This window comes from Elaeis guineensis, chromosome 4, assembly GCF_000442705.2.
Source record: "Elaeis guineensis isolate ETL-2024a chromosome 4, EG11, whole genome shotgun sequence".
NCBI lineage: Eukaryota > Viridiplantae > Streptophyta > Magnoliopsida > Arecales > Arecaceae > Elaeis > Elaeis guineensis.
The window spans coordinates 89,051,746-89,062,672 of NC_025996.2; positions in this window are offsets into that span (position 1 = coordinate 89,051,746).

Here is a 10,927-nt window from a genome sequence, read left to right on the forward strand (position 1 = left end):
GGTGGATTTTGGGAGCAATTAGAATGATCTTGATGATCGATCATTCTAATTGTCTGAATCAGAAGAGTTCTAGTCCATCGAAAGGAGTTTCGATGATGTCGATGATGAGATCACGACATGTCTCATTACCATATGAAAATAAACCTAATTGGGTCACACAAATAAGAGTTAGGGTCTGGATGTCATCAATTGAGCTAGCCCAGTTCGATTGATTTGGATTAGATCCAATTAGGTTCAAGAAAATCGTGCTAGCACACGATTGAGCCTAACTTTCTCTTCGTGTAATCTTTTCTATCTCGACTGAGCCAAATGTGATTTGACTCATCCAAAGAATCTTGAGAAAATTTTTCACAGTCTGACTGGAGCCAGTCCAGCTCAGAAAGGACTTATCTTAATTCATGAGATGAATTTAAGACAACACCTACTAATTTCTGTCACCTGCCATTTTCATTTTAGGACATTGGTCACACGTTGACCCATGGATCTTAGACTGAAGGCCACTTGGCAAGAGGTCATTGGAGATTTTTTATAGAGTGTCCACCTACTAAATTGGATCTCAAAGTGGGCACCAAATTCAGATTGGGTGTGCGCCCCAAGTGGATAAGGATAGAGTCCCATGAGATGAGGACTCTGATCCCTTGATCAACTTGGACTGTGGGGCGCCAATCTCACTGTGCCTATCCAGTGTTGGCACCAACAGTAGGAGGGATTGTAGGGATTCTTATCTGATATGATCAGATGATATCACTCCACCAATCATAATTTTTTTAGAATTAATTAAAATTTTTTGATTGGTCGAATGATGTGGCACTGCATGGCGCAGCAGGGTCTATTTAAACCCTGTCTGCGCCTAGGGTTTAGTGACTCTACTCAATAACCAGCAAAAGTCTGAATCCTCTCCCCTTCTCCATGCCTCCTCTGCTCCTCTCCCTCCTCTCTTCACATCCAAGATGTTGGGCATCCAACTGGTGCTTATCCAAGGCGTGGTGGCTTCCTGATTAGAAGGCTACAGAGATTTGTCGAGAAGCTGCTACTCCAGTTTCAGAAGATCTTTTGAAGATCTTTCAGATCAGATCCAGATCTGATTTTTGAAGCAAAGATTTATGAGGAGAAGATGATTTAGATCCTACTTAAGTGGATACCGATAGAGGTCAGGCGACTGTATGGCTATTTTAGAACCTTGGGCATTGCTGCGATCATCTATAGGGTAATCTAGTTACCCTAGAGGTATTTCTCTATTCCTCATGTTTGCAGATTTAATTTTAGATTTAATATCAGATAATAAGAATTAGATCTAATAGATCTTAGATCTAAAATATTGTAGAATAATTTTTTTTGAAATATTCCACCCCAGATCTCATTAGATCTGGAAGATCCTACAAGGAAAAAGTTAATTTTTTCTTCAACTGGTATCAGAGCCAGGTTGATGGCTCTATTTTAGATCTAATTTAGATCTAATTTTTATTTTTATTTATCTGATATTAATGAATTTTAGATGTCACATCAGATATGATAGGATCTAAAATCAAAAAAAATTAAAATTAAATCTAAGTAGATCTAACATGTATGAGATGCATGACTAGACTAGGAGTGGTTTGATCTATAAATAGTCTTATAGTTTTATATTTTAATGTGATTAAAATATAAACTAGATCTAATTTATTCTCTATTTTTTTGATATTATAAATGTTATATTTAGATCAAAAAATAAAAAATAAAATTTTAATTAATACATAAGATTGATCTGTTGCATGCCTAGACTAGTTGTAGAATTATTCTAGTAACTATCCAGAATAGATTTTATATTGAATAGTTCAATTTAAATCTTATTTTTCAGATGTTATATGTGATGTATCAGATCTGAAAGCATGCTAATTAGATCAGATTTTAATACATGAGATGTATGTAAAGCATGTATAAGTTAGATCTGAAATTATATATGTGATATGTAACTTAGATCTAACTAGTTTTGTAGTTAAATTAATATTTCTGATTAAGGTGTTCCTCATGGCCGTCTAGTCATAAGAACAAAGTAGGATTTAAGACCCTCTCCTCTCATTCAATGGGATGTTCTTATGGCGTGTAGGGTTGCTGCGCGTTCATCCTTAATCAGAAATCAAATTTTACTTTTCTACAAAATCCTAGATCCTGAAATCCTAGAATTTATTTTACATATTTTGTTTATGAACCCAAGACTTAATTAATGAATTAAGCCTATGAAATCAAATTAGGTCTAAAATTGAGAATCTCAGATCGAAGCCATTTTCATAAAATTGGGTTTGGGCTTGGGTAGCTCAATTAGATCTAGCGGTTGATCAAATCGAATCAAAAATTGGTTAGGTGAGATCATGAAAGCTAATAATTGACCAGTCTAATAGGATTAAGTCTAGGTCAAGGTCGAATCATATTTAGATGTGACTCGATCAAGTTAAGATCTAATTTGGCTCAGTGGTTAGAGCCTGGATTGTAGGCTAACCCAATTGATTCTGGTTCGACAATTTGGTATCTAAGGTAAGTTGGGCAGATATGATCGATTGATTTTTAATTGGGAGCTACTCGATTCGAATGTATTCTTGTCAAGTTAATGGTATATCCCTCCCACCGATCTCACTTACCTGACCATATGTGTCGATCCAGTTCTGATTTGACGTGGCTAACAATTCGAGCTAACCTATGCCACTAGATTAGTTATAATTGTTATGACTATGTCAAGTCAAGTTTAATGAGACTTAAATCAAATCTTCCTAAGAAAATATTAAGTCTAAGGTCTTCCACCATTGTGGATGTGCGGGCCCTTCTCGGGATTGATTGTTCTCGACTGGTTACAGTGGCTCAATTGCATCGAGAAGATGCAACCATGTCCATTAGGCATTGGATGCTACGGATTAGAGGATGGGTTGTGCTCAATATTTCGGATATGGTGAGGGACCTAATCAGGAATCTAATTCGTGCAAATGGTGGGTCTGACTTAACTAAGGATTAAAGCAATATTTCGGACACGGTGAGCTTCATAAATTAGAGACCAAGTTTTGGATGCACTATAATTAGAAAATCATTGGACAAGAGTTGTCTGCTCATTGGTTGATCCATCACCAATAACTGTTAGGTGAGGTGGTGAGCCAGTCGGTGAGTCTGCACCACCCACTAGAAATCACTAATCACGGAGATTTTCACATCTCTACCTAGGGAGTGTAGGGATCCGAAAAAATAGTGGGAGCCTAATTTGTTTAAAAATAAAATTTCTAAACAAATTGGTTAAGTCTGATTACAAAATCTAACTAAAAATTTTTGACTCTCTACAAGAAACATGTCTACATCCAACCTCCTGACCAAAATACTAGACACCCACAAATTGACTGGACCTAATTTCAAGGACTGATTGAGGAACTACAAAATTATTCTGGGTTTCGAGAAACTGACTCATATCTTAGACTAGGACCCACTTGCTATACCAGCATGTCCGACTACTAAACAGAGAGCGTCTTTGAAAAAGTGGACAGATGATGATAACAAAGCCAGGTACTACATGTTGGGTACCATGTCTGATGACTTGCAACGTCAGTATGAGAATATTATGACTACCCGCCAAATATTGGCTCACCTACAAGAGTTGTTTGGTGAACAAAGTCGCGCAGCCAAGTATCAAGTCTGCCAAAGGCTTTTTAAGGCTAAAATAAGTGATGGGCAGTCAGTCCAAGATCATTGTTTGTCAATGATCAAAGACCTTGAGGAGCTTGAGAAGCTCGATGTCATCTTAGACAGAGATTTTTAGATTGATGTGATCCTTCAATCCTTGTCTGATGCATATGGTCAGTTCATCATGAACTTTCATATGCATAAGATGTAGTGTACCTTGGCTGAGTTAATGAACATGTTGGTTACGGCTGAGCTTTCTTTAAAAAATTCAAAAGGCTCAGTCCTTACTGTGGAGCGGCTTTCTTCTAAGAGAAAGTCTTTTGGAAAAAAGAAGAAGTCTACGAAGAAGCAGAAGGTGGATGGGAAGAAGAAGGCTGCTGAAAAAGAAAAATATTTCCACTGCAATTTAGATGGCCATTGGAAGCAGAACTGTCCTCATTACCTGGCCACCCTGAAGAACAAGAAGGATGGTCCTTTTGGAGGAATGCTCGTTATAGAATCTAATCTTATGATTTCCTCTGCATCCAGTTGGGTACTTGACTCTAGTTCTAGTGCTCATTTGTGTACTTCTATGCAGGGTCTTGAGGAGAGCAGGAGACTGAGGGATGGGGATATGATCCTACGCGTCAAAATAGAACAAGAGTTGCTGCTATGCCATGAAACCTACCCTCTGCGATTACCGTTAGGATTAGATTTAGTTCTTAGAGATTGTTATTATGTGCCTGCAGCAAGCAGGAATTTGATTTCTTTTCATGCTTAGCACAAGAAAGCTATGTGATTAGCATTTATAAGAATCATTGTAACATATTTTATGAAAATAATAAAGTTACAAATGGTTTTTTTATTAATGTCTCTATCAGCTACATATTGATGTATCTGTATTTTATATCAAGCAAAATGTGAATGCATGGGAATTAAAAGGCCTAGAGATAGTCTAAATGATAGGTATCTGTGGCACCTAAGGCTAGATCATATAGCGGAAGATAGGGTTAACAAATTGATGAAATCTGGACTATTGAGTCCATTGACTTTTGGGTCATATCCAGTTTGTGAATCATGCCTTCAAGGCAAAATGACCAAGCTCCTTTTTACAGGACATGGAGAAAGGACCACAAACCTACTTGCCTAGTACATACAGATGTATGCGGCCTATTTGATTTGCCGGTTAGAGGTAACTATGTCTACTTCATTACTTTCACCGATGATATGTCTAGGTAGGATATGTGTTTCTAATGAAACACAAGTCTGAAGCCTTAGAAAAGTTCAAAAAATTCAGACATGAGGTAGAAAAATAAACAAAAAAGCTCATTAAGGTTCTTCGATCAGATCGAGGAGGCGAATACCTTAGTCGAGAGTTCTAGACTATCTTAAGGACAATGGCATAGTCTCTCAATGGACTCTACCTGAAACACCACAACTCAACAGGATTTTAGAACAGAGGAATCGGACCCTATTAGATATGATCCGTTCCATGATAAGCTTTACAGACCTCCTTGAGTTTCTTTGGGGATATTGTCTCATGACAGTAATATATATATTGAATAGGATTTTCTTTAAAATCGTTCCTACCACACCGTATGAGATATGGCATGGTAAGAAGTCAAGTCTGAGTCATCTCAGAATTTGGGGTTGTCCAGCTCATGTCAAGAGACGCAGGCGAACAAGTTAGAGTTCAGATCTTTTAGAGCTCGGTTCATAGGATATCCTAAAGAGTCATTAGGATACTATTTCTATATTCTGAAAGATCACAATGTGATTGTGAATCGACATGCTATTTTTCTTAAAAAATAGTTTATTCAAGATGGTGGCATCGGAAGAATAATTAAGCTCAAGGAGAATGTCTCTCAAGAGCAACGAGCTAAGGAACCTGAGGAACCCAATCAATTAGAACCAGTCCTAACACAACCTCTTCCCCTCATAGATCACTAGGGCTTTCCATCTTTCTGAAAAGTACTTAGGTACTATACAAGAGGAAGTAGAGAAAATATTCCTCACAAGAAATGGGGCTCACAGTGATGACCCCAAGATCTATGATGAGGCGATATCAGATATGACTCTGAGAAATGGTTAGAGGCAATGAGATCAGAAATTGACTCGATGCACTCAAACCAAGTTTAGACCTTAATAGATCCACCTGAAGTATTGTACCTATTAGATATAAATGATCTTCAAGAGAAAGATAGGTCAGATGGGAATGTGAAGATATTCAAGGCTAGGCTCGTAGCGAAAGGTTATAGTCAGCGTGAAGGCATTGACTATCAGGATACCTTTTCGTCTGTAGCCATACTAAAATCCATCCACACATTGCTTGCTGTTGTAGCCTATTTCGATTATGAAATATGATAGATGGATGTGAAAAGACGTTCTTAAATAGATATCTTGAGGAAGATATCTATATGGAACAGTCTTGGTTTCACATCCAGTGATGATGATCACAAGATCTACAAGCTGCAAAGGTCATTTATGGACTTAAGCAAGCATCTCAGAGCTGAATACTCATTTCAATGATGTGATCAAAATGTTTGTTTCATCAAGAACGAGGAGGAACCATGTGTGTTCAAGAAGGTCAGTGGGAGCGTATTTATCTTCCTCGTACTGTACGTAGATGACATCCTCCTGATTGAAAATAATATTTTCATGTTAACCTCAGTCAAAATATGGTTGTCTAAGGAGTTCTCTATGAAAGATCTAGGAGAGTCATCCTTTATACTGGGTATTAAGGTCTATAGAGATAGACCAAATAGGATGCTGGAACTTTCACAGAAGATGTACATAGAGGAGGTGCTAAAAATGTTTAGCATGAAAAACTTCAAAATATGTTTAGTACCTTTTAGACATGGCATTCATCTCTCCAAGAAGATGTTCCTAGTACACCTGAGGAGATTGAACGCATGAGCAAGATCCCTTATGCTTCTGCAATAGGGAGCCTCATGTATGTCATGCTATGTACACGACCTGATATAGCCCATGCTGTGAGCTCACAAGCAAATAACAGTCGAATCTAAAAGAAGAGCACTGGACTTCTGTGAAATGTATCCTTAAGTACTTGAAAGGACTAAGGATATGTTTCTAGTCTATGAAATGGAGAACTCTAGGTTCAGAGATTTACAGACTCAGACTTTATGTCTGATATAGATGATCGAAAATCAACATCTGGGAGTTTGTTCATTTACAATGGTGGTGCAGTTAGCTGGAAGAGTTTCAAGCAGACGGTGATTGCTGATTTCACCATGGAGGCAGAGTATATTGCTGCATCGAAAGATGCGAAAGAGACATTCTGGTACAAGAAGTTTGCCGCAGAGCTCGGAGTGATATCATCGGATGCCATCCCTCTTTATTGCGACAATAATGGCACCATAGCCCTAGCTAAGGAGCCAAGGTCTCACCAGAAGTCCAAGCATATCGAGTGGCGATTCTATCTGATCCATGATTATCTCGAAAAAGGTTATGTCGAGGTTAAGAGAGTCGACTCCATAGACAATGTGGCAGACCCACTGACAAAGCCATTAGGCCAGCAGAAGATCGAAGCCCACCTTGAGAAGATGGGACTTTGATATGTAGCCAATTAGCATTAGGACAAGTGAGAGTTTGTTAGATGTGTGCCCTAGATGCAAATTGGCTGACACATTCCTGTACAAATGTAAGGGCAAATTTATAATTTTGACTATAAATGAATAAAAGATAATTCTACTATCACATTGTGTAATTATGTCTGTAATACATCCTTTGAGTTAGTAGGAATGTTAATTCATATTTTCAAGAGTTAAAAATTTAAGGCATAAATTTACATAACTAACTCATAAACAGCTCCTGACCATAGGATCATCACGAGGATGGTGATCGATTCAGAAGGTTGGTATACGATCTTTTTTAGGATAGATGTGTCTTGAGTCTATGGTGTGGAGACACCAGAGTGAGAGTACAGTATTCATTGAGAACGAGAGTACTGAGCATGATCACCTCGAGCAGTCATAAGAAGTCTACCTTTTCGTCAATGACTGGCTCGATGCTGCAGCTGTGTGTCTAATTCTTTGACCTGAGGTGCATCGACAGTTCACCTTGAGTGTGTTATAGTTTGACTAACCATAACTTGATCTCCTAGCCATTCGAAATCCTGAGGTGTATGTTGGCTGTAGATATTCATTGTAGAACCAAGTCGCACCAAGATGGGATCTATCAACCTTGGTAAATGAGAGGAGTAGTCCTATGATGATTGAAAGATTGAGTCCTTAAGCCCATGGCCATGGCAGAGTGAAATAACGAAAAAAAGTTTTCCATTAAGGTTTCACATCGAACTTGGATCGATCGATTGATTCATATGACTGATGTTGGGTTTGACGAGTTCACCTTAATCCTAATTCAGTCGGACTCATGATAAATAACTCAATCACACAGGTAGCTGCACCGAGAGGTTCATCTTTATTTTTGATGAGTTGCCACCATATACTGCTAGATGTCACTGATGGATTTTGGGAGCAATTAGAATGATCTTGATGATCGATCATTCTAATTATCTGAATCAGAAGAGTTCTGCTCCATCGAAAGGAGTTTCGATGATGTCGATGATGAGATCACGACATGTCTCATTACCATACGAAAATGAACCTAACTAAATCACATAAAAAGAGTTAGATCTGGATGTCATCAATTAAGCTAGTCCAGTTTGATTGATTTGGATTAGATCCAATTAGGTTCAAGAAAATCGTGCTAGCACACGATTGAGCCTAACTTTCTCCTCGTGTAATCTTTTCTATCTCGATGAGCTAAATGTGATTTGACTCATTCAGAGAACCTTCAGAAGGTTTCTCACAGTCTGACTGAGCCAGTCCAGCTCAGAAAAGACTTGTCTTAATTCATGAGATGAATTTAAGACAATACTTGCTAATTTCTGTCACCTGTCATTTTGTTTTAGGACATTGGTCAAACGTTGACCCATGGATCTTAGATGAAGCCACTTGGCAAGAGGTCATTGGAGATTTTTTGGAGTGTCCACCTATTAAATTGGGCTCAAAGTAGGCACCATATTCAGATTGGGCGTGTGCCCCAAGTGGATAAGGATAGAGTCCCATGAGATGAGGACTCTGATCCCTTGATCAACTTGGACTGTGGGGCGCCAATCTCACCATCTCACTGTGCCATCCAGTGTTGGCACCAATAGTAGGAGGGATTGTGGAGATTCTTATCTGATATGATCAGATGACATCACTCCACCAATTAAAATTTTTTCAGAATTAATTAGAATTTTCTGATTGATCGAATGATGTGGCACTGCATGGTGCAGTAGGGTCTATTTAAATCCTATCTGCGCCTAGAGTTTAGTGACTCTACTCAATAATCAGCAAAAGCCTGAATCCTCTCCATTCTTAAGGCCCCTCTGCTCCTCTCTCTCCCCTCTTCACGTCCAAGAGGTTTGGCATCCATCTGGTGCTTATCCAAGGTGTGGTGGCTTCCTGATTAGAAGGCTGCAGAGATTTGTCGAGAAGCTGCTGCTCCAGCTTCAGAAGATCTTTTGAAGATCATTCAGATCAGATCTAGATTTGATTTTTGGAGCAAAATTTGTGAGGAGAAGACGATCCAGATCCTGCTCGAGTGGATACCGGTAGAGGTCAGACGACTGCGTGACTATTTTAGAACCTCGGGCATTGCTGCGATCATCTACAGGATAATCTAGTTACCCTAGAGGTATTTCTCTATTCCTCATATTTTCAGATTTAATTTTAGATTTAATATCAGATAATAGAAATTAGATCCAATAAATTTTAGATCTGAAATATCATAAGATAATTTTTTTTAAATATTCCGCCCAGATCTCATTAGATCTGAAAGATCTTACAAAGAAAAAGCTGATTTTTTCTTCAGACATAATATTTAGTACTACTAATGAACTTTGAAAATTTGCTAAGTTAATGTAGGAAGAGTTCGAAATGAGCATAATGGATGAATTAATTTTATTTTTCAGACTCCAAATCAAGTAAATAAATAAGAAAATCTTCAAAACCAAAGCAATATATAAAAAAAATCCTAAAGAAATTTGATATTGAGAATATCAAAGATATTGGTACCTCTATAAGTTCAAATTATAAGCATGATCGAGATTTAAAAGGCAAAATACAAATCCTAAGCTATATCAAGATATGATTGGATCACTTCTTTACTTAACTACCAGTAGACAAGACATTATGTTTAATGTTTGTATGTATGCTCATTATCAATCAAATCCAAAAGAATCATATATCATAGTAGTTAAAAGAATTTTTAGATATTTAATTGATACTCAAAATACTGGATTATAATTTTTAAAATAATCTTTTTTAAATATAATTAGTCATTCAAATGCTAATTTTATTAATTATAAACTTAATAGAAAAAGTACAAGTGGTACCCATCAATTTCTAAATCACTACAATAAAAATCATTATTAAGGACATATATAAGTGCCGTTATAACCAAGAGAAAATATCATAAATATCTTTACCGGTATTTTAGTGGCATTTTGATATGTGATATTTTAAGATGGTGTCGGCAATTAATTATCGATAGTTTTAGAAATTGCCGATAAAAATTTATCTTTTTGCGGTATTAAATAAGTGCCCTTAAAGATTTAATTTAACATTTTTTTTGATTTTTTCACAACACTTATATATGCCGATAATAAACTATATGCAGCATATTAGAATATATTGGTAGGAGTTCATGTATTAATAATATTTATATATGCCATTAAATATATATTTCATTACATATTACTGGTGCTTTTATTTGCTGATAATAAATAACTTGTTGGCTTTTGTCCAAAATGCCGCCATTTAATTTAATACAAATGCTTTCAAAAACTTAGGTGACATATTCTTTTGTTCAATTCTCATAACACTTATTGCGATCTTATAATACAAATAATAGATTTTGACTATATTTGAGAAAATATTATAATTGTAGATATATTTAGCATATCGTGATACTAGAAACATCATTTTATAATCAAATGCATCATTAAAATTAAAATTTTTCAACATTTTGTTTACATTAAGGCTAAGGCATTCAAACCATTGAAGAACAAACTAATGAATTATAGAATTCAAATCAAACAGTTATGTCTCATATCGTATTCCCACAATCAAGTTTCAGTTTTTTTTTGTTAGTTTGAACCAACAAAAGAGAAGTCAAAATATAAGTTCAAAACATGAAAAGCAAAAAAAAAAAAAAAATCATCAACATTGTCCCCCTTCATTGATCCGATCACTGTTCTATTTATGAACAACCTACCAAGCATAAAAGGAGATAATAATAAGTT